Source organism: Balaenoptera ricei, chromosome 9 (genome assembly GCF_028023285.1).
Source record: "Balaenoptera ricei isolate mBalRic1 chromosome 9, mBalRic1.hap2, whole genome shotgun sequence".
In the NCBI taxonomy this organism is placed as follows: domain Eukaryota; kingdom Metazoa; phylum Chordata; class Mammalia; order Artiodactyla; family Balaenopteridae; genus Balaenoptera; species Balaenoptera ricei.
Window position 1 is genome coordinate 34,379,047 of NC_082647.1, and position 25,237 is coordinate 34,404,283.

The following is a 25,237-nucleotide window of genomic DNA, read 5'->3' on the forward strand; positions in this document are numbered from 1 at the left end:
ATGAAATTTAAAAAGAATTAGTCCATGGATACACATAAATACAACATTATAAGACTACTTAAACATTTCTGTAGCAAACATTTTATTGTTAATAATATGTATTTTTAAGAAAAATGTTTGGGCCCAAATACAAAGGCATGATCTGCGTATTCCATACTTCAGTATCCCATACTGAATATATCTTTTTGTATAAGATTTAAAATACATTCTTTTTGTCTATAAAATAGAAATTAACCAATTTTATAAACACACACAAGTATGAAACTGCAGCTATATTTTTTGCATGTATGCATTTTCAATAGAGACAGAATAAGGGCTAATCTTTGGGAAAGAAATGAACAATGAATAAATTTACTTCATAGAGTCTTGTTTGTATTTTAGTTATGACAAAAACACATTTTTTTGTTTATGTAGTACTAAATATTTTACTTAAAATGATGGCATACATTACTAAAAATGAGTTTCTACTTTGATATGTGGTATTTAGACTTGAGAAAATCAAGTGCATTATCATAGACAGTGAGGCATTATAAGCAGGTGTTTAGATCAGACTATGAAATTATTAACATTTATAGGAGAATTATTTAAAATGAGATTTGTGTATTATGTGGCAGCTGCAGAATTTCTCTCACTATACCCTTTACATAATTATAGCAATCATTATAAATAGACTAAGGAAATCTCTTTATATCTAATAAAGTATATGTTTTAGGAAAAGGAAAGAGGGATATTTTAGAAATTCAGTAGTTATTCTTAAAATAATAAGTCATTTCTGAAATGTACCTTTGATTATATAGTCTATTAAAATCTCAGTTCAAGATAAATATTTCTGTATTGCTACATACCTGAGTTGCCCTTTAAATGCCTAATACCTTGATTCATATTCAGGGTTTTTTTTTAACTTTAGTCTGCCTGCTGTGATGAAAGAGTCATCTCATCTTCTATTAATTTCATTTGATATATAGAATATCATTATGTCATAGCTGTTGGGGTAAGCTTAAATTTCAGAGAATCTCTAAATTTTAGAAGTAATATTTAAAATTTTTCTTGTGTTGGGTATATTTTTCCTTTTCATAAAAATGTCTATTTTAGCATCACCTAATATAGTAAAAATATTAACTTGTTGAGCATCAGAATATTTTAAGAATTCCCCTTCTTATACAATAACCAAATAAAATAGCTTAAAATGTGTATATGCATATTCCTTATCATTTGAATCTTTGCCTTTTTTTCCTTTAATCATTATGCGTGGAGAATACAGATCACGTTCAGATTTATAGCTTAGAGGAATATTTTAAGTCGATTTCATTGTGCATTACTTGAGTGAGCATGTGTGTGTCTATGTGTTGCATTGAGGTTTATGCCCTTACTTTTTTGTTCTGTCTTGCTCTTCTTAGAGGATTATTTCTTCAAGTACATTTTTGAAAAAGTATTTTTTCATGCTTCTCTGATAATAGTAACACGAATAGTCACATTGTTAAATTTGATTTTAACTACATGATAAAAATATCGAAGAGTGTACCACAATTTGGTCATAAGAGAACATTATTACTTTAAAATGAAATTTTGTCATTGAAACTTCAGTTTAGATCTAATAGACACTTGTGTTTATTGTTATATATATTAAAAGATGGTGTTTCTAACCAACTGCCAAATAGAATATGTATGTTGAATGTGTTTCTTTTTATTTCTAATGTGTTTATGTTTTCTTCAGATTTATCTCATAACCTAATGATACTCATTTCTGAGAGTATAATACTAGATTCTTAAGTACCAAAACACTAAAATACCTAACTCTATAACTTTGTATTAGATGATCTGAGAGAATTTATTTGTTTATAAATATTACATTTATAAATAACCTTATTTTTTCAAACAAATACATGTTAGGAGATTTTTGTATAAGTCAACAAAAATGATCCATTTGTTTGCTTTATTATCTCTTGCTTTGTCTGGTGACAAAGAAGTAATAAATGAATATACTTGACATTTTAATACAAGGAAGCATATTGAATTTTATAGGTTTTACTAACAATTAACAAGGTTGGATTTCTTTGGAAATTCTGAAAATGGCTTTGTACTTATACACACACATTTATATTGCTTTATATATGCATACATTTATGTATATATAAAATACATATGTATATTATATTTTTATATTATTTAATAAATTATTTTATTTTATATATGTATATATTTATCTATGTATTTATATTGTTCTGAGAAAACATATCTCGGAGAAAATTAGAGTATACATCATCACTGGAGACTAAAAATGGTTAAATATCTTGATATATTAAAATTACCCCAGACCAGTAATTTGAGGTAAATTTCTAAAAATATTTTAAATTTGATTAGTAGAAAGGATTAAACATTAATTATGACATCTCTGGAAAAAGAAGCAGTGCTCACTAAAAACCTATATGCATAAATCATGCCAATCTAAAATTATCGTTAAGAATCATGACAGCAGACTATTACATTGTTGATTAATAGTGTTTTATCAACCTGGCAGTAAGGCTCTAGCAGCATTTCAGAGAATATAGTATGAACTTTTCCTCTTCAGGATTTTTTATCATCAACAAGAAGAGGAAATGTGCATCAAATATGTGCATAGGATTACTTGACCTCTTCATTTCTTATTGAGTCAATTCTGATGAGACATATTTTTAGGAATTTGTGAATTTTATTTTCAAAATCAGAGCCTTATAATATTCTATAATATTCTCTCTTTACTTTTTTAGTTTCTTCTTTATCTTTGGTTATGTTCCTCTTTTAATTGATTATATTGTTTATGTTTTCTTTATTCTTTTAATCAATTTTGTCAGAGATTTGTCTGTTTTGTTAGGCTTTTTTTTCCCCCTCAAACAACCAACTTCAGCTTTGTTGATCTTCTCTAGAGTACCTCTAGGTGCTATTTCATTGAATTTTAAAAATGATCACTCTTTCTATGCTCAACATGTTAGCCAAGAATCAAGTATGGAGAAATGTAACGTTTGCAAACCCCACATTTAACAGATATTAATGAATTGTATGTATCTATTTTTCCTGTTGTCTAAAAGTTGTGTTCTTGTTTCTATTATTTCTTCATGTTGTGTTTGTATTTTTATTATTTCAATGTGTTCAAGTACAGTATATCCTATTCTTGGAAATATCCTTAGAAAATATGTGTTATTAAAAATGAGAAAGTGGATCTTTGTTAAATAGCCTGCATATAAATTAAAGAACTAGATATATCTAACAGATTTTCTGCAGTTGCTTTATGACTTTGGGATGTATTTTTTGCCCTTTACTTTTAGATTTATTATTTATTATTAAGATTTGTGAAGGCAAAGCATTCTTTTCTGATAGTGTTAAAATAATAATTAAAATTTTATTTCATAGATGATCTGTTCATATACAAGTCAACTTTTCTCCCACTTTATTAGTTATTCCAAAATTTTCCAGTCAAATTATTAAAAAAAACTGTAGCTACAGTGTGTTGTAATATTGTTTGGAATATTAGAACTTTTAGTGTTAGGGACTCAGCTTAATTATTTCTTTGACATAGATGGTATGTTTTCTAGCTTTTTGTCTTCCCATTTATTTATACATCCACATTATACACCCACAGTTTACTCTCCTACCCTTTTAGGTTTTTAGAGCCAGAATCTCTGAATCCTTGTTTTTAAGTTGCACTTAATGTAATACTTAATTAAACTATTTCCATGCTTAGCAACATTGAAATAGTTATTAACCCTGATTTAGGGAGATCAGGGCTGGGCTTATAGGAAAAATAATTAATCATCCTGTTATACAATGTAAGGGAAACAGAGACTTCCAAGTCTCCCCACTGCCCTCAAAAATACAAAAATGTAATTGCTTCTGTCTTGCTAGAAATCCTCATTTCATTTGGCAACACTCCTTGAAAGTCTACCAATTAAACATTCATTTGTGATATTAAGTATGCCCTTTCAAAACAAACAAGAAAAAAATTCTCAAATAGTGCATATTTATGTGGATTTATTCTTTTTTAGGTATCTTAAATTAGAAAGATAGAGTAGGACTTCTGAGAGGAGAAAATGGTGGGCAAATTCTAGGTCAAGATTTTCAGTGAAGGAAGGGCTTAGGTGAGTAGTAGTGCACTTTAAGTTAAAACTGAGAGGAGAGCTCCTCCCTTTTCCTACTCCCTCAGGGAATTTAATTTACCAAAGATCCCTTTGATAGCACTGAATGTTGCAGGTTAATGGACAAACAGATTATTAGGTGGAGGAGGACTGTGGTATTAGTGGAAGAAAGGCTTTACTCAAGAACACCATACCTTTTCACTAAAAGATAGATTATTTGAGTGAGTTTGGGAATAATAGCTATGAGTAGTACGTAGTAAATCTTTATTTATTTATTTATTTATTTATTTATTTATTTATTTATTTATTTATTTATTTATTTATTTATGGCTGCGTTGGGTCTTCGTTGCTGCACGCGGGCTTTCTCTGGTTGCCGTGAGCGGGGGTACTCTTTGTACTATTTTACATACCTACCAGCAGTGTATGAGGGTTCCCATTCCTTCACAACCTGACACCCAATATGGTCAGTGTTTCACATGTTAACCATCCTAATTGGTGGATACGTGCATGGTGGTATCTCATTGTGGTTTTAAATTGGATTTCCCTAACGACTATTGGTATTGAACACATTTTCATTTGCTTATTCACTATACTTACGCCTTCTTTGGTGAAGTGTCTGTTCAAATAGTTTTCCTCCTTTCTTACTGGATGTCTTGTATTAAATTTTGAGAGTTCTTTATGTATTCCAGCAACATGCTTTTATTAGATATATGATTTGCAAATATTTTGTCATAGTCTCCTAGTCCTATCTTTTCATTCTCTTAATAGCATCTTTTAAAGAGAAGGTGTTTTACAATTTGTTGACATTCAGTTTATCAAATTCTCCTTTTCTGGATCAGACTTTTGATGTCATATCTATGAAATTGTTCATTATCCCCAATTCACTGTGGTTTCTTTGAGAATTTTTGTAGTTTTAGGTTTCATATTTAAGTCTTTGATCCATTTTGAGTTAAGTTCTGTTACAGTGCAAGTTATGGAAGTTATTTCTTGTTTTCATATCTAATTTTTCCAGGACAATTTGTTGAGAAGGTGACCTTCTCTGTGCTGAATTACTTTACAGCTTGATTGAAATCAGTTGTCTATATATCTATTAGTCTATTTCTGGACTCCCTATTTTGTCCCATTGGTCTATGTATACGTTTTAACATCAATTCTACACTATTATGATTACTGTAACTTTATAAGTTTTGAGATCAGGTAGTATTAGTCCTCCAGCTTTTAACTTCTTTTTCATTTATTTTGGCAATTTTACACCCTTTCCACTTCCTGTGAATTTTAGAATCAGCTTGTCAGTTTCTACAAAGACCCTGCTTGAATTTTGATAGAGATTGTGTTGAATCTATGGATCAGTTTGGGGATTTTTGACATATTAATAATATTGAATCTTCTGATGCATGAAAACAGTATACTTTTTCAGTTATTTGTCTTTATTTTTTCCCAGGAATTTTTTAAATTTATAAGTGCACTGGTATTTCACATATTTTGTCAGACTTATTCTGACAATTTTAATGCTATTTAAAAAGTATTTTAAAATTACCCATTTTCTAATTGTTCATTGTATTTTCTAATGGTTCATAAAAGTGTCATTGCTTTTTATGTTGATTTTGTATCATACAACCTTGACAAAGTCACTTAGTAGTTCTAGTAGCTTTTTTGTAGATTCAATTGCATTTTTTACATGGACGATCATGTCTAAGAATAATGACAGTTTTACTTCTTCCTTTCCAATCTGGATGCATTTTGTGTCATTTGCTGCCTTATTGAAATGGCTTAAATCTTCAGTAAAATGTTGAATAGAGATGGTGAGAGTTGACATCTTTGTCTTGTTTCTGATCTTAGTGGCAAAGCACTCAGTCTTTCACTATTAAGTGTGATGTTTTCTTAGAATCTTTTATCAGGTTAAGTTCCCTTTTGTTCTAAGTTTGCTGAGACTTTTTATCAAGAATGAATCTTGTAGTTTGTCAAGTGCTTTTTTTAATGTCTTCTGAGATGACCGTATCATTTTTCTTTTTAATTATGTTAATAAGGCAAATTACATAGATTAAGATTTGAATGTTAAACTAACCTTGTGTTTGTAGGATGAACTCCACTTAGTAATGATTATTCCTTTCATTTGATATATTGTTGGATTATATTTGCAAAAGCTTTGTTTAAAATTCCTGCATTTGTATTCATGAAGGATATTGATACATAGTTTTCTTGTTTTGTGACATCTGGTTTTGATTCAAGGTAATACTGACCTCATAGAATAAGTGAGAAAGGATTCCCACCTTTTCAGTTGTCTAGAAAAGTTTGTGTAGAATTGAAATTATTTATCCATAAAAGTTTGGTAGAATTCATCAGTGAAGCTATCTGATTTTGGAGTTTTCTTTTTGGTAAGAATGTTAACTTCATATTCTATTTTTTTTAGATAGACGTAGGCTATTCAGGTTATCCGTTTCTTCTTGAAGTCTTGTTTGTGCCTTTTAACAAATTTGCCCATTTAATTTTTTAAAAAGTTTTGAGGGTTTTTTGGAATAGAGTTATTTGTAATATACATTGATCATCTTTTCAAGTAGCTGTAGTATCTGTAGTGATATCATCTCTTTCATTCCTTATTGAGTGATTTGTGTTTTCTCTTTTTTACTCTCTTTTTGGATCAGTATGGCTAGAGTTTTATCACTTTTATTGATTTTCTCAAGGAACAGCTTTTGATTTCATTGATTTCTTTATTTTTTATTTTATCAATTTTCACCCTGATCTTTATTATTTCCTTTCTTTTTTTACTTAATTTGTAATTTGTTTCGTTTTTCTAGTTTCTTAAGGTAGAAGCTGAGGTTTGATATGAGACCTTTCTTCTTTTTAAATATAATCATTTAGTGCTAAAGATGCATCCTCAAGTACTGCTTCATTAGTACTTCACCCATTTATTTAGCTCACATAGTTTTGTTTTTATTTTTATTCAGTTCAAAATAGTTTCTAACATCCCTTTTGATTTCTTTTCTGATCATGAGTTATTTAGAAGCATATTACTTTGTTCCAGATATTTGGAGATTTTCCATAAATCTTTCTGTTTTGATTTCCAATTTAATTACACTATGCAGAGAACCATACTTTGTATGACATGATTTCTGTTATATTTATTCATATTTATTTATTGCCCATAATATGTTATCTAGGTAAATTTTCCATGTGAATGTAAAAAATAGCGTGTATTTGTTGTTGCTGGGTGGAATGTTCTGTAAATATCAATTAGGACAAGTTGGTTGATAATCCAACACCTTGCTCACATCTTCTGTATTCTTACTGATTTACCACCTTCTATCTGTTATTAAAAGAAGGTTATTAAAATTTCTAACTAAAATTGTAAAATTTTTTATTTCTCATTGTAGTTCCATCAGTTTTTGCTTCATATATTTTGAAGCTTTGTTATTAGGTGCATAATTGTTTTAAATCATTATATTGGTTTAAATGAATTGACAGTTTCATTATTATAAAATTACCTTCTTTATCCCTGCTAATATTCATTGCTGAATAACCTACTTTAACTGATATTAATACAGTCACTCCAACTTTCTTTTGATTAGTGTTAGTAAGGGTATAGCTTTTTCCACCCTTTCACTTTAAAACTATTTCTTACTGTATATTTAAAGGACATTTCTTGTAGGAAGCATATAGTTGGGTCTTGCTTTTTTAAAAAAAATACAATCCTACGATCTTTGCCTTTTAATTAGGGTAATAAGACATTCAATGTGATTAGTAATTTGAGTGGCTTAAAACTATTATTATTTGTTTTCTATTTTTTCCATCTATTCCTTGTTCTCCTTTCCTCTTTTTCTGCCTCATTTTGGATTAGTCAAATTAAACAAATACTGCTTATGATTGCACTTTATCTCTTTCGTTGGCTTATTCTCTATAACTCTTTATTTATTTCAACGACTACTTTAGGGTTTATAGCTATGTCTTTGACTTCACACAGTTTTCCCTCAAGTGATATGACTCTTTATGTATAGTGAAGAACCTCACAATAGTATACTTCCATTTCTTTTCTCCCAACTTTTGTGTTATTTTTTGTTAATTTTATTTTTATGTTATAAACCTCACACTGCATTATTAATAATTTTGTTTAAATAGTCAATTATACTTTAGAGAGATTTAAATAATAAGAAAAAATCATAAATATGTACCCATAAATCACTATTTCTAGTCCTCTTCTTTCTTTAACATTTCTGATAGTATGGGTCTGCTGGTGTTGAATGCTTTCAGATTTTGTATGTCTGGAAAAGTATTTCACCTTCATTTTCAGAAGATGTTTTTGTTGAGTTTAGAAATCTAGGTTTACCATTTTTATCTTTCAGCACCTTAATGATGCTGTTTCACTATCTTCAGTGACAGAAATCTGCTGTCATCCTTATCTTTGTTCCTCTGTACATAACATGTTTTCTCTGGCTACTTTTAAGATTTTTGTCTTTATCACTGGCTTTGAACAATTTAGTAATGGTATGCCATGATGTTTAGGGATTGGAGTTATTTAATTGAGCTTCTTGGGTTTATATGGGTTTATAGTTTTTACCATATTTGAAGAGTTTTGGGCTATCATTTCATCCAATTTTTTTTTTTTTTTTCTGTTCTCTCTCTCTTTCCTAACTCTGGGAACTACAATTACACATATTTTAGGCTACAGGAAGTTGTCCCATAGCTAGCTGGTACTATGATTTTTCAAAGAAAAAATCAACATTTTATGTACATTTAAGACCTCTTTAAATATTTTCAATATTAATTTTATAAAATATTTATTACAAATATTTTTGCAGTATATAATCCATGTATGTTTCATATGTTACTTATATATTTTTCAGGAAAAGCCCATAGTATGAAAACATTAAAAGACTCCTAGTAGATTGTAAAATCACTACTTAAGTAATATCAGAAAATATTTGTATATTTAATTTATTTTGAATTTAGATTTCTATTCTTCTTTTACACACATGTTTTACTATCTTTCTTGATCTTGATTTTGTCTACATCATTCAAAAAGAATTTAAATTAAAGATGAGATAGTGTGAAATAGCACTGGAAAAAGCAAAAAAAAAAAAAAAAAAAAAAACCCCACAAAAAACACATTTAAATGACAGAGATTACTATAGCATTGATTGCAAACTGTGGGGCCTATTGCTTTTAAAAGCATAACTTCAAGCACAATGCTAAATTGTTTTAAATATAACTATGGAATTACTGAGAGGAATCTTTTCCCATTTATGTCAAAGATGAAAGATAATTTGTGATGATGCATAGCTATTTTCCTGTCATCATAATTGAACTTATTCTCTAAACTGTGTTAACAACAGGGATGATCAGGGAGCCTACCCACTGATATCTTACTACACATATAACTAGTGATAAAAATTTTAGGTCACAGTTTATGCTTTCAAAATGCTTTTGCTTTCATAAAATGCCATGTGCATTTATATATTCATATGAATATCATATTTAAGAACATGAAATGCATTTACTCTAGTTTAGCAAACTAGGAGTATAATTTTTGACTCAATAAGATTTATTCATTACTTTATTTGCTTAAATTAATACTAGCAATAAAGATATGTTATCAAGTTTAGGAACTAAATCTGTGAGTTGGAAAAATCTGAATTCAGATGCTGGCTCCATTAGTAAGGTTGCCAGATAAAATATAGGGTGCCCAGGTCTACATTTGAGTTTCAGGTGAACAACATGTTATTATTTGGTATGTATATGTCCCATACAATATTTGGACATACTCAAAGAAAATTTATTTTTCTTATCTGAAATTAAAGTATATCTGTGCATCTTATATTTTTATTTACTAAATCTGGCAACCCTATCCATCAGTCACCATTTTAATGGCCATCCCCTTATTCCCTCAACATTTTAGCCCCTGGATCTATGTCATTCTCCCTTCAAATTGTTCTGTCTTGGTGATTTCAATTTTTCTGCAGATAATGTCTCCAGTACTTTGGTCTCTTACTTCCTTAACCTCTTTTCCTCCAGTGATCTTTCTCTATTATGTTAACCCCCCTTTTACGTTAATTATTATATTCTAGACCTCATCATTCCAAATATATACACTTCCCTCATAATCTTTTTTTTTTTTAATTTATTTTTATTTTTTGGCTGTGTTGGGTCTTTGTTTCTGTGCAAGGGCTTTCTCTAGTTGCGGCGAGCGGGGGCCACTCTTCTTTGCGGTGCGCGGGCCTCTCACTGTCGCGGCCTCTCTTGTTGCGGAGCACAGGCTCCAGACGCGCAGGCTCAGTAGTTGTGGCTCACGGGCCCAGTTGCTCTGCAGCATGTGGGATCTTCCCAGACCAGGGCTCGAACCCGTGTCCCCTGCATTGGCAGGCAGATTCTCAACCACTGCGCCACCAGGGAAGCCCCCTCATAATCTTTAATTCCAAGAATTCCACTCTCCAGCTAACACTTCTGATTTTTTTATTGTACATCATTGAAAATCCACAGCTGTAGTATTTGTTCTTTTTTACTCCACTGGAACCTACAGTCCACTGTTCCTTCTACCATTTCATTCTTCACGTTCTTAATTCACTCCTTATTTGATAGATTCCACAGTTGTTCATGGCAGTTTGGAATTATTATTATATGGAGCCAGACTATCTGGAATTAAAGGACTTAAATCCTGCCTTCACCATTTACTATCTATAACTTTCAACAATTTACTTAGTCATTCTGCCTCAGTTTACTCATCTATAAAATGGCAATACTAATAGTTAAACATGCCACATAAGGCTATTGTGAAGAATAAATAATTTATGTAATGTGTTTTGAACAGTTCCCTCCTGGTACAAAGTTTGCACTATAAATTTAGCTTTTGTTATCATTATCATCATTAACATTATTACCATTGGCAACATCAAAATGCCCTAATTCACACTCTCAAATCCTTTGTCCATCTCTTCCTTCACTTTTCTTGTCTGGCAAAACCTAAATCCTATTCAAATCCAACTGTACTCTGTACATGAACATAGGAAGTAGAGGGAAAAATCGCAAAGCAAACAGGCTGTCTGGTTTCACTTTAAATTAATAATTGTGAACTTCAAATTGTCCCTTACTGCTCCCCAGAAATCCAATTACATGTCCAAGATTCATTCCATCTCTGTTTCGCATGTCTCCTTTCTCACCAACCTTGAATGCCTCTCCTCATTCTTACATTGTACTTCACTGAGGAATTGTGAACCATCAGAAAAGAACTTCCAAAAACTCACAGCCATGTTTCCCAGCCTCTTGGAGTCTGTCCACCCTTTGGCTTCCCTCCTTTCACTCTGAATGGACTCTCCGTGCCCCTACCTTGACCAGTCCCCCCATTTGTACACTGCATCTCCTCCCCTCCTGGATGTTTGCATTTGGATGTATGTCTAATAGACACCTCAAAGTTAACACATCCAAAACCACACTGCTAAATTTTCCAGCAGATTATCTCATCTCAGGAAATGACAGCTCCAGCCTTACAATTCCTTAGGACAAAGCACTTGGCTCCTCCCTTCCTCTCACACCTCACATCCTTTGCATGAGGCTCTGAAGAGCACCTGATGTACCCAAAAGTTATTTTATCCAATCTTTAGTTTTATAATTTGGAAAAGTAGGTGAAACAAATAGTATCATCTATCAAAATTTTGGGAGAGAATTAAACCAATAATGCCTGGAAAGTGCTGACCGCTGTGTCTGGTGTATAGTAAATATTCAGTAAGTGTTTGTAGCTATTTTTACTATTATTCATACTGCTCCTTTTTCTGTTTCTCCTCCTCCAGACTATGCTAATGTAGGTAAATATACAAACACATGCAACTGAATATAAAATGCTATGGGCTTAAACGTCATTAGATGTGTATTAATACAAAATATACTATTTGCCCCAGTTTTGTAGAAAAGTAATTCCTTTTGGACTGCTTATATGAGTTTAGTTTGAGATACCCAAAGAATCTCATCATTTAGTAATGATGTTGTATAATGTAAAAATTCAACTTGAGCGAGGCTTCCTGAGCTTGAATTTTGCCTCTAGTATGACTTTGGTCACTTACTTGAACTCTATGCCTCAGTTTTCTCATCTGTAGTATGGGGATTATAATAGTACCTCCTCATAGGATTGTTCCACTGTTTTTCATATTTGTGCAGTTTTAGTGTGGTTACTGAGATATTATAAGTGCTTTATAAGTGTTCACCACTTTTGTTTCTATTTTGTTTTTGTTTCTAAGAAGAGGTCTTCTTCATAAGCTTCCAAGGCATGAATTCAAAGGATTGTATTCTAGCTCATTTCTCTTGCAGGTATTATGGTCTATGTATATGAGTATAGTTTTTCACAACTTCAGAAATGTAAAGTACAGTGTGATTTTGCCCCAGATGCTTTGCCGTTTTTTTTTTTTTTTTAAAGGATACCTTTAATTTATTTATTTATTTTTGGCTGTGTTGGGTCTTCGTTACTGTGCGAGGGCTTTCTCTAGCTGTGGCAAGCGGGGGCCACTCTTCATCGCGGTGCGCGGGCCTCTCACTATCGCGGCCTCTTGCTGAGGAGCACAGGCTCCAGACGCGCAGGCTCAGTAATTGTGGCTCACGGGCCTAGTTGCTCCGCGGCATGTAGGATCTTCCCAGACCAGGGCTCGAACCCATGTCCCCTGCATTAGCAGGCAGATTCTCAACCACTGAGCCACCAGGGAAGCCCTGCCGTGGGTTTTTTTTTTTTTTTTTTTTTTTTTTTTTTTTGACATACATGTTTCTGAAACAAAAATGGATGACTTTGGCTGCATTTAAATTATGGGGAGTATAATCAATACCAAATGTCTGTCAATTTCATTCATTCCACAGAGAGCTATTAAACACTAATTGTGCACAAAGTTTTGTAGTGGGGTACAATGGTGATTAAACTGAAAAAGCTTTTGCCCTCTTTGAATTTATGGTATGAAACAAGGAAAAGATATTTTTCACATAAATAACTATAAGCCTATTTCTTTTCTTTTTTATAGTCGTGTTGGATTAAGGATCTGGCCAACTTTGTAGCATCACATGGTGCCAATTTTTAGGCAGCACTGCAACAACACTGGGGTTCTTTGGATCCGGGGTGCTAGTTTGCTCAGGTTTTGCCCACGCAATTCCTTACCTAACTGGAAAAATTGAATTTGGTCTCCCTTCCACTGAAGTAGACAGTGCTGCTCAGTGTAAACAAATTTGGAAAAGAGAAACTTCTTCACGGATGCTGCTTGTCCCAATCAACTATTTTAGATCTTACACAGATTGGTTCCAGGTAGAACTACAGATCATACCTCAGAGCCTGAGACTGGGAAGCTGTCAGTTGCCTGGAATCAGCAGGTGTAGGCAGTCAAAATACTGAAGAAGAGAATAACATTCAGCATCTGGCTCTTTACCAGGAACCAGTGATTCATTTTATTACCTAACATTTAGACCCTTAAATATGCTTCCCAAGTAGTTGCTCAAAAAAACCGAGAAAACTAACACTAAAGGATTTGAAGGACATTTTGCTGATACAGTAGCCAGAGGAAAATAAGCTTACGTTCTAATAAGATTTTATAACAAAGTAAGTGTAGGTCAGTTTATCTATTCTTGGTAACTATAACACTGTGAAAGGAAAAAATATTCTAAATAATTTAAATTTTATGTTCAGAGCATGTAATAAATCTCTTGTTTTGAATATAAAGAACTACACGATTAGTACTAATTAAAAGCAAATGCCTATTCTCGTTAAATAGATGTTGTACAAATACCTTAAAATATCAGTTAGAAGACAGTAACATTATCATACTGCATGATATCCGATAAGACTTGTTCTGACCATGATGGAGAATATGCGTAGAAGGACTTTAGAATACTTAATGAATCCTACTCCTGTCTTCTTGGGGGCAAGTCACTTCTTTGTTTAATGTTCAGAGGCCCAAGTTTACAACTTCTGAGTAAAATTTAACATCGTTCACATTGGAAGACTTAGATTCTAATTCTGCCATAAATTTAAATGATATACTTTTAGAGAGTGTAGATTACCTTTTTATTTTTGAGAAAATAACTAAGCATTATTTGGCAGCTGAGGGTCCCGAAATTGGATACTAGTGGTTTTGTAGTTCACATTCACAGGAAGGCCACATTTAGCACCCAGAAGAGTTTTCTTTCATAGTGTCACGATTCCCACCCATATATTCTACTTCATTAATCAAAGAATTCAGTAACGTTTAGTTCATTTTGAGCCCCGCGTAGACTGAATATGCATAAGAAGTTGACCTTGGATTTGTCAGGGTATGAGTGAACCCACTGGTGACCTCTCATGACATTTTTTAGGTAAAGCATCTCAAATAGTCATACTCTGTTAAATACTAAAACATGCATTTTCATATGGGTTTCCTTTCCTTTTTGTCCTTAACTATTATTTGCAGGTAAAACTTTATACTGTTTTTGATACTTTTTCTTTGAAAAATAAGAAATGGTTTATTTTTAACACATTTTGATAAATGTAAATAGAAATCTCAAATTTAATCATAATTTGTTCAGCATGATTTGCTAGGTGAGAGCCCCTTATTTTTACTTAAACCCTTACATATTGATAATATGACAGTTTTAACAATTCATGTTTTAGCTCACCATCTTCTCGTAGGAATTTGATGAAGGATTTTTAAATGACTATTTCCATTCATAAGCTTATTCCCCTTTGTATAACCTTCACTTATAGTGCATATAGTTTTCAAAAACTTTGGTCCTCTGTTTGTAGAGTGTGAGATATCTATTATTAATGAAATATTGGTGGATTTTTTTTTCTGAATTGTCTTGAGAGAATAATGTTCTCTTACTCACAAGAAAGTCCTTCAGAATGAGGTATTCTAACAAAAAAATCATTATATCCACATATGTTCATAAGATACACTATTAAATTTAGTAGTCCCATCACATGTAAGCTTCAGATATTGTTGCTTTAATGCATTCCCTCACTACTTTGATAAAAGCCTTAAGATGTTGCCACTAGTTCTTTGATGATTTCCTCTGATGTTACAGTACCTTTCTTTTTTTTCTCCAAAAAATCTGTTTTGCATAAACATGAGAAGTCAAGGCAGTTTGAGTTAACCAGTAAAAAGATTCAAGTTTTTTCAACAAAAGTACATATATTTGTGATCACATATTATAGCCCTCTCTCTCAATGTAAGGGAAGTTTATTTTCTATTTCTGGAAAATTTGAGCCTTTAGGTTTAAGAGAAGCCCAAATATGTTATTCAAATTTATAATTTTGAGCTTTATTCAGCTACTTCCATGTTGAATTAATGAGATTTATTAATGGAATTTAGAAGGAGAAGAGGCATATTGACCTAGATATTGACTTATTCATTTTTCCCCATCATCCCTGCCTGACTCCTGAATGAGTCCTGCATTCTGTTGGATTCAGGCATGGATAATTTTCTTTTTAATGTTTAGTTCTAGCTTCCAAATCTTTTTGTGGCAATTTCTTTTAATAAAAAGCCATTCTGGATTACTTATTACATCCATAATTAGGTTTAATATTCCTATAAGGATGAAATATTAACAAATTAATAACAAACTTAAGTTTGTCCATTTTAACTACAAAGTTCTTGTTTCAACTAGACTATAGTTAATAATATGGTGTTACATACTTGAAATTTGCTGAGAGGAGAAAAGTGTTCTCAGCATTTAAAAAAAGAGTTAACTAAGTGAGGTGATAGATATGTTAATTATTTTGATCATGGTGATCATTCCACAATGTATATGTATATCACACTTCTTTTAAAGCCAAGCATGTTCTTCTGTGACTCTATTCTAGAAAAGAATGCCATTCTACCAACTGTCAGTGGCACCTGTGGGTTTGCATTCATCTCATTGTGCTAAAATGTCATTTTTCACTTTGCTACCTATATTCTGTGACTTGATAGTATAGACATCTAAAATCTAACTATTGCATCTGATACTTTTACCTGTATTTCCTTTTCTTTAAAATGAAGCTTACTAGGCACCACTTTCACTATTGTTTTTCCCATGTCACACTTGTTGTTTTTCTCTAATAACTGATCTGTAGCTTTATATCAGCTTGCCAGCAGAAGGTGAAGAGTTGTAGGTCTATATATGGTGTGAGAGATGCATCTTTTGCCCCTTGTTTCAGGAACTGGCTGATTGTGAAGCTCTGCCATATTTTTGTGCGTGTGCATGTGCGTGTGTGTGTGTGTGTGTGTGTGTGTTCTTTGTTTCAGAGCTGTCATCCAACACAGGGAGCATAGAACCTCTGAAATCCCTGGGTTTTTCAAAACTCAGCTCTGCCTGCTTTGAGTTGAAACCAGAAAATGAAGTATAGTTTTCTACATGATTAGCAAGATCCATACACATGAGAAAAGAATCACTTCTGAGCACACTATTACTTGTTATAGATTTTCAGATATACCAGCATGGCCACTGCCACTTACGAGCTCTCTTTTTCTCTTATTTAACATAGGAAGTTTTCAACTGGTTGAATTTTCCAATAGTCTAACTTTATAATTTCTGAAGTATGTTACCTTTTAAAAAACTTTTAAATCACTGCATTTCATGTTCAAGTGAAAGCACCTAGCACAGCTCCTGGCACATGACACACATGCCCCAAGTTACTTGAATCTAGAACTGATATTTGAACAGAGTTGTGCTTATATTTTGTAATACTTGGCCGACCTTCTCTAGCAGTTTAGTTGGATATGTATACATATATATTTTTTTCCACTTTTCCCTCATTAGTTGATAGCAAAATGAAAGGAAGCATTACCATATGGGAAATGCAATAAATACAAATGTTATATTGAAAGATAAGGCAATTCACATAGCTTACACCCAGTGTAATTAGTATGTTTACATGCTAGTCTAGATACACCCAGTTATTTATGTTTCAAGAAATATTTCAGTATATTTGACAGATCCTTCTCATTTCAGTGTCACAACAGGAGATAGATACTCAAGTTATGATACTCAAGTTACATTAACTAAGTATCCTGGGAAATTAAGTCTTAACATTCCCTTGAGGGAAACCTCTACCTAAAAAGAATGTGTTCCATTTTAAATTTCCTAAGCCATGGCAGTATATTTAATTTATCCTAACATTTGAACTCTGACAAAATGAAAGTGAATAATCCAATGTTAATTCTTTAATATCTGGCATAAGAATCACAATTCCTACAAATGCAAGAACCATGCATGGATTCTGGCGAATCTGGGTTAACCCATATCAGATAAGTCCCAAATGGCAAAGGTGGGGATGGGAATGTGATTTAGAAAGTGTAGGATGGTTTTCATTGGCCATGATGTTAGTGGCTCTGTGTCATGAATATGTGGCTGCACGTTTGTGCTTGCCAGGTTTGATGTCATTAACCCAGGAACTCAAAGCTGACCATCACGACACTGTGCAATTTAAGCATTACAATAGATTCCTAATATGGGGAAAGAAAATAAATAAAAATGGAGTACTTAAAATGCAATTGTAAAACAAAAATAATATTAGAATATCAGGTCTTTCTATTTGTAATTTCTATTTTATGTGCCTTGTAAAAATTGAAATGAAAAGATATTTCCAAAGCTGATTTGTGAATTTAGTTTGGCCTCTCTCTTCTGAGCCCAAATGAGGTGAAAAATCTTATTAATAGAAAATATTAATGCTCTTTCTCTCTTTCTCTCTCTGTATGTACATGTCTTCCTCAACTTACGATTGGGTTACGTCCCAATAAGCCCATTGTATGTTGAAAATATCATAAGTTGAAAATGTATTTAATACACCTAACTTACCAGACATCATAGTCTAGCCTAGCCTACCTTAAATGTGCTCAGAACACTTACATTAGCCTATAGTTAGGCAAGCTCACCTAACTCAAAACCTATTTTATAATAAAGTGTTGAATATCTCATGTTATTTATTGAATACTGCACTGAAAGTGAAAAACAGAATGGTTGAGAGTGTATCTATTGTTTATCCTTGTGATCATGTGGCTGACTGGGCTCTGCTGCTCACTGATGCTGCCAGCATGGGGAGAGAGCATCTTACCGCATATGGCTAGCCCAGGAAAAGATCCAAATTCAAAATTTGATGCATGATTTCTGATGAATTCGTATTGCTTTTGCACCATTGTAAAGTCGAAAAATCATAAGTTGAACCATTATAAGTTGGGGACCATCTGTATACTTTTTTTTAAAAATTAGGGAATAAGAACAGATGATGTTGGCTAATTCCTAAAACATTATCAATTAAACAAAGACTATTCCTGCCAGTGCCATCATTTTCCTGGCATTTGTTGACACCTTTATTGAAGTCCTATGAGCCTCATTTTCCTTTGTTTTATTCCCACATCATCGTGCACCTGCTAACCAAAGTGAATTTAAATACCACTGGCATTTCTTGTCACCAAGAGTATGAATTATCCCCAGGAGAACATTTATACCTTGCTTTATTCTACTCTCTTTGTATAGGTCACACCTAGACTTTGTAGATTATTGCATATTACTTCCTATCTTACTTGAGGAACAAGGCAATCTTACTCCCCTCTTCCCCCTTCTATTTCTTCTTATTTTACTTTGTCAGAGTGTAGTTTTATCATAGTTAAAAATGTCAACCAAAAATTATAGATTAAAACAAGAAGTATACTTTGATGATTCTTTGGTGTGCATGGGCATTTTTTTAAACCTCTAAAGGAATTTTAAAAACCCTCAAAATGGAAATAGGAAACACATTTCTACACTTATTCTTTCTCTATCTCTGATCTTATTACCTTTCCAGATTCTATTCCTTTAAAAATTATTATACTCTTATAATTATTATAGTTTCCTCAGGGAAACTTCATGTTTGCTTATAGCGAACTATGAATTTGTGAAGTGTCTCATATTTTTATACTTCTTTGAAAGATGGCAATTCCCTCCTTGGGATTCCGGAAAGCATTTTTGGCATAGATCATAAGAACAAAAATAATAATACTGATAAACACACATATACTCATACAGAGAGTTTTTCTTTTATTTTAGTTTTTATCTCCTCAAATCATGGTAATCAAAATTATCATCTTCATCTCTCTGTCAATCTACTCCCTCCCTTATTCCTGTACCTACTCTCTCTTCCTATTTGTATTTATAATGAGTTTCAGAATAAAGTTCATAGCTTATTATTGCATGGACTGAATTTGTTTCTTAGGTGACAATACAGATGAACTAAACTTTACTAAAGAGTGATTCCCTTGGGAAAAGTTGATAAGTTAAAGGCTATTAGGAGAGTTTTATAGTCATTGATCCTAATGACAAACATCTCAGTTCTCTCAACATATGGAAGGATTATGCAGGTTAATTTCCTTTGAAGTAGACATGGTCATTGACAGCTTTGGCCAATGAATGACAAACAGAAGTGACAAGTGTCACTTCCTACAGAAGCTTTAAGCACCTGCATATGGTTCATTGCATCCTGTTTGCCTGCCTCAGTGGTGTTGAAAACATATATGGAGATGGAGCCTCCATTATCCTGGGTTCTTGAGTAACTGTGTGGAACAGACCCTCCCTCCCCCCACCCCCCCGCAATCCACACTGGACTTATAGAATATAAAATAACGTTTTGTTTATAACACTCTGTATTTTTTGAAGGTTTTTTATTACCACAGCATATCCTGTCCTCCCCTGTCTAGCAGAGAACAACTGTACAATTTTGGCAGACTGCAAAAGAATTATCATTTTCCCAATCTCTAGGGAGCTGCAGTGTCAATCATGGGAGATGCCTTCTCATTTGGAACTTCCTAATATTACAAAGGAAGAAGCTTTATACTTTTACTTATTTTACGGATAATAAATACATTGTGTTGTCTGAGTATAGGTTAGATGGTAGCCTCCATGGAATATTTCTGATTTCTGGAATTTTATATATAATTTTCCCTTCCCAATTTTAAATATATCTTCTGTCTTTACCTTAAGGATTTATTACCTTCCAAATGCAAATGCTTTGGGGAAGGAGAATATTTTAAGTCTTATTAGGCATTTATACCTTGGCGAATAAAGTACATAATGAATTAATTAGAGAGTTTCCTAAAAATAGTTTTAGATAGTGGCAAAGTGGGGAGATGATAAGGGATCATGGCACCTGTCTGGCAAAAGGGAAAAAGACATAGAGATTGCACGTTAAAGACAAATTTTGCCTAGTTCATAATTTTTAGAAGAGCCGATTCTTTGTTTAATTCTCTGGTGTATGCCAAGATTAAACATAAGCTCTAGAGAATTCTTAAAGCCCTTGGCATCATAGAAGAATTAAATTATATTAATGCCTTAAAGGTTTCTAGAGACTTCGTGCTCTTCAAAACTGATTTGTTGGGGACAGAAAAACTTGCAAAAGTCATTTGATTCTCCATTTCTCATGGAGCAATGTTAAGTCATGCACTTCTGCTGACACTGTGGATTGATGAGTTGATGTTTGTGAAGTTCACTGAAGTAGATGAGAGCATTTTAGAACTGAAAAAGTACTACTATTGCAATTGTATATTTATACTGATTTTACACGTGTTCCACAGCTCTCATGCCTAGTACACTTCTTGTTAAGGACATAATAACTTTGATGGAATAAAACTTAAATGCAATTTTAAAAGATACATCGAAAGTTTGCAAATACTACACTTGCTAATGTGCTAGTGAAATAGTAGAAATCTAGATAAGTTTCAGTGTTAGTATTTTAGTGGGATGAACTCCTATATGTTTGATGGTCTGTAATTCTTAAATTATATTGGAATTTAAGATCAGATTTGATATTTAGTGTTTATCTTAAAGTGCTATTCAGGCAAAGTGTAGAGTAATCACATACAAACAGGGAACTTCACTTTCTAACTTATGCACTTCTGGTAATGAAATCAGACTTTTGAATAATCAATGTGAATTATTTGCCAAATGACTTAATGATAATATTAATCTCTCTGTAAAAGGATAATTTCTATCCCTGAGGGACATATAAACTCCAGTTCTATATACTCACATCTGTTTTTGTTTGTTTTCTATGGTAATATTGATTCTGGACTTTTTCTGCAAACTTCTTAGGAGAGTTATATCTTTTCCTTGAATTTAGCTTTTGAAAAGAGAAGTTAGATTTCTTCAGTGTTTATCAGGTTGGAAGTTTTTAAAAAATTAATGATTATCTTAAACTAGGCTACTTGTTGGTAAGAAAAAAGGCATACTTATGGGCATAATGACCCTCAACATCCCAGGTATATATGTATAAAATCAATTGCCATTAAAAGGATTCTTTGCCAATAATCTTTTATCTTTGAGACGTCTATGAAAGCAGTCTGAAGTTACAATGAATGCATTGTTTTTCTTTTTTGAAGAGCTGGTATGCAATCTTCTTGTCTCCTTTCTACTTACTTGTAGGAATGTTTTTTGAGTCCATTTCCAGAAGTGCATTAGCTGCCATTTGGCAAACAGAAAATGTTTTCTTCTATAATCTGTTAATATGTTTTTAACTTAAACATTATTTATCATAGACATTATCTATTACTGATTGTTACCTTAGTGCCCCCAAATATGTTTGACTTTAGAAACCAAGCAGCCTCTACTTTTGTGGCATTTCTCATCTTAATATCCCAGTCCTTCACAAAATCAGATGTAAGAAAACAATCCATTTATTCCTTACATCATTTTTGTTTGCTATTTCATATATTAATCTATTAAATTACTGTTTCTCTGCCTTTAGCTAACTTAAACCGTAGGTAATTTATCTTCCAAATTCTATTAGATTTTAATCTCCTTGAGGGTAAGGATCACAACAGCTTGTCTTTGTATCCTACTGCCTGATACATGGTAGACATTCAGTAGAAGCTGATTAATGAATAATAGATAGATAGATAAAGTATTGGTTTTGATGGAGAAGCTACTGTGAAGAATATAAGGCTTAGTATTTAATATACATGTCTATTGTGTGACAGGACTAATTATAAGTACTTGGAGCATATGCTGTCCATGTTCTGTCTATACTTCCATATACCACTTACCGTCTCAGTGAATGACAGCTTGTCTTTCAATTGCCTGCAATGGAAGTTTTGTCAGAAGGCTGCCCTCAGCAGAACAGATTCCACTTTGCCCAGCTGCAACTTGGGCAGGATATGCTTGGGAGTTAATGTTCCCTTGGAGGCAGCCTGAAGCCAGTGACTGATGGATTTTAGGGGGTCTAAATATCCCAGGTCCTTTGCTCCCTGCCTGGAATAAATCTAAGCATTTTACATAATTTCCAGTGTCATGAAACTAAGAATTACCAATACAAAGAAGAAAAAGTTATGGTCCAATCCAGCAATAAGTACATCTTTAGGTAAGAAGACAAACAATCAAAACTTTATAATACAGTGTAACGATTACCTACATATTATATGATTTAAAGCTAAGGAATAAAAGCATTTTCCCAGGTTTTTTTTAGTCATTAAAAAGTATTTCTTTTCTTAGAGAGATTTTAATCTGTATGTGGTCAAATACATTAGACTTTCTTGATATTTTTCTCTACTTTATGAATTACAAAATAGTCACATTTTGGGGGGTGATTTTTAAAATTTTATATTTGCATCTTTAAGATTTTGAAATTGAATTTTTGGTACAGTAGAAGTATGGGTCTCTGTCTACTTCTCTCTTCCTCTCTTCCTCTCTCCCAACAAATTGTTAGCTATTTGCCCTTAAAGTATTTATTGAGAAATATATCTATTTCCTACTGATGTGAAATACAACCTTCAACATATACTAAATTTCTAAAAATGCATGTTTGAGTTTTCTGTCTACTGTATGCCAGCAGTAAGCTGTTTTAATTAGTGTAGTTTTACAGTATGTCCAGTATCTCATTAGTCAAGTCCTTCTTCACTATTTTTTTTCAAAATATTTTGGCTATGTTTTTCATTTATTCTTCTTAGTAAATAATAATAGAAACACCAATAGACTGTAACTAGAATTTTGATGGATATTATATTGAATTTACAAATTTATTTGGGATTAAAATATACTGACATTAATACTTATAGTAGAAAGATATGTAAAGTTCCGTTTGTTCACACACACAAGAGCATTTAATTCTTATCTTTCAAGAAAAGCCTATAGACAGGTGGTCAGACACAATCTAGACTTTGAAAAAGGGAGAGTCTTGCATCAGGACATTCTAAGCAGAAGGAAGGAAGGATGTTTATGATGAAGCTTAAAATCCAGACTTAGATTTGGTTATGAGGACTTTTATATGCTATTCTAGAGTAATGGGAATCAGTTTAGGCAGTAGGAAGCTTCTGATGGTTACAAGTAAGGAGAATAAAATTATCAAATCTGTGATTTAGAAAAACAACGCTCTAATCACGTGGCTGTTTCCTCTGACAACCAGCTCTCATCCGGAAACTATTTTGGGGCCTATGAAGTCACCTCTTCAACATAAACTCATGTACTAGTTGAAATGGGCTTATATGATTAACAAAAGATGCTCTACTCACCCCTATTAAGAACTGTGAACCAGGAACCAAGGATGAAGACCAAATGTTTATTTCTTATTATATCACAGCATCACACAAAGTAGTATACTACCTTTAAATGTTTTGGTGTACAAACAATTTTTAAAATCAAAACTATATTTTGATACAAATTACAAACATGTTTATTATATAAAATATAGAAGCTATAGGTAAACAAAACTTTTAAAATATCTTAAGTGCTCCTCTAGACCACCATTAAGATATAAGCACTGTTAACACATTAGTGCCTTTTGCTTCAGGTATGTGTATCCACGTGTGCATTTCCAACTTTTCAAAAACCAAAATGTATGCCCTTATAATAATAGAGCTTCAAAACTTACCTTCTTAATCACACAAATGTGTTTTAAATTATAATTCTATCTGAAGTAGTTTCTAATATGAGTTAAAATCCCAAATGTTTCTCTTTCTTAACAATATTTCTTATTAATCTTGTTTTTTTTATTTCTAAAATTAGCTTAAATCAACCACCTTTGCTCTAAATTAAGTACTCACTCCTTCCCATCACCTTAGGAGATTTAAATGTGTGATAACATCATAAGAAAATGTAAGGTGACTCAAAAATTAGTTATTGATAATGAGAGAACTTTTAAAATTTTTACTTAATAGTTTTGCAGTTCTTCAGAGAAGACACAAAGTGCTGAGACATTTTCACATAAACGTCACTCCTTGACAAACATCAGTGTCAATTTAATTGCATGATTTTATAAAACACAAAGAGAGGAAATTGAATGTAACCTTTGCATGAAACTTTAGTAATTATGTTATATGTAATGATGTAACTGTTATAAAATAAATGCACATTTTCACAGCACAAATTATTGTGTGGGAACAAAGCTGTATCTTTAGATTTTTACTTTCATGCAGGTGACTAATATATAAAATGAGACCTCTTTAGATGTTTCATTTATAAAGGCAGTGAGTGAGTAACCAGTACTCATGTCCCTTAAAAATATGTCACACTGGGATATGAAAAATAAAAATAATAATAAAAATTAGAAATCTTGTAAGTTGAAATATATATCTTCCAACTACATGGGAAAATAAAATATTCCTGGACAAGATGAAAATTATCCTGGAATTTGAGAGCAAAATCATATGTAAGGAAAATGTGATTATATGAAATATGGGAAATTTAATGGCCTAAAGCAAAAACTCAAAATCTGTTAACACTCTTAACAAAACTGCAATTCTTAAAAACTGAAAATCGGTGCAGGTCAGCTTTTTGAAGAAACGTTAAGTGTGAGACTTGACATGTCGCAATAAATGTGGGATCTTAGTCCATTTTGATAACAACCATTTACTGCTTGTGTTTATTCTGGGAAGAAATGTTGATTATGGGGCAATAATGGGATCAACTAGAGCTTTTACTGTGGTCACATTACTGTGGAGTACTTTTGTTGGAGTGCTATTTCTCAAATTGGTAGCATATTTCACATAAAGAAAGGAAGTCCCCCTACGTGAAACTGCTGTGTCATTTCTTCTTCCTTAACTGAAATTCCAACCAAGGTTCAGGAAATGCCCTAATGAGCCACTTCTCTTTTCTCTTTCCTCAACTAAGTGGATTCCAACCAGCTCAAACTATTCATTATTCATGATCAGGGCGTTTACTTTGGTTGTCTCCTTTGGCATGGTGCTTATGTTATGGGA

The 25,237-nt window shown here is 32.4% G+C and overlaps 1 protein-coding gene across 4 annotated transcripts in view; it reads left to right on the forward strand.

Annotated features, from left to right (window-relative positions):
* The window catches only part of TFEC (transcription factor EC), a 650,324-nt gene that overhangs the window by 550,425 nt on the left and 74,662 nt on the right, over nucleotides 1-25,237 (forward strand). The window lies entirely within an intron of this gene.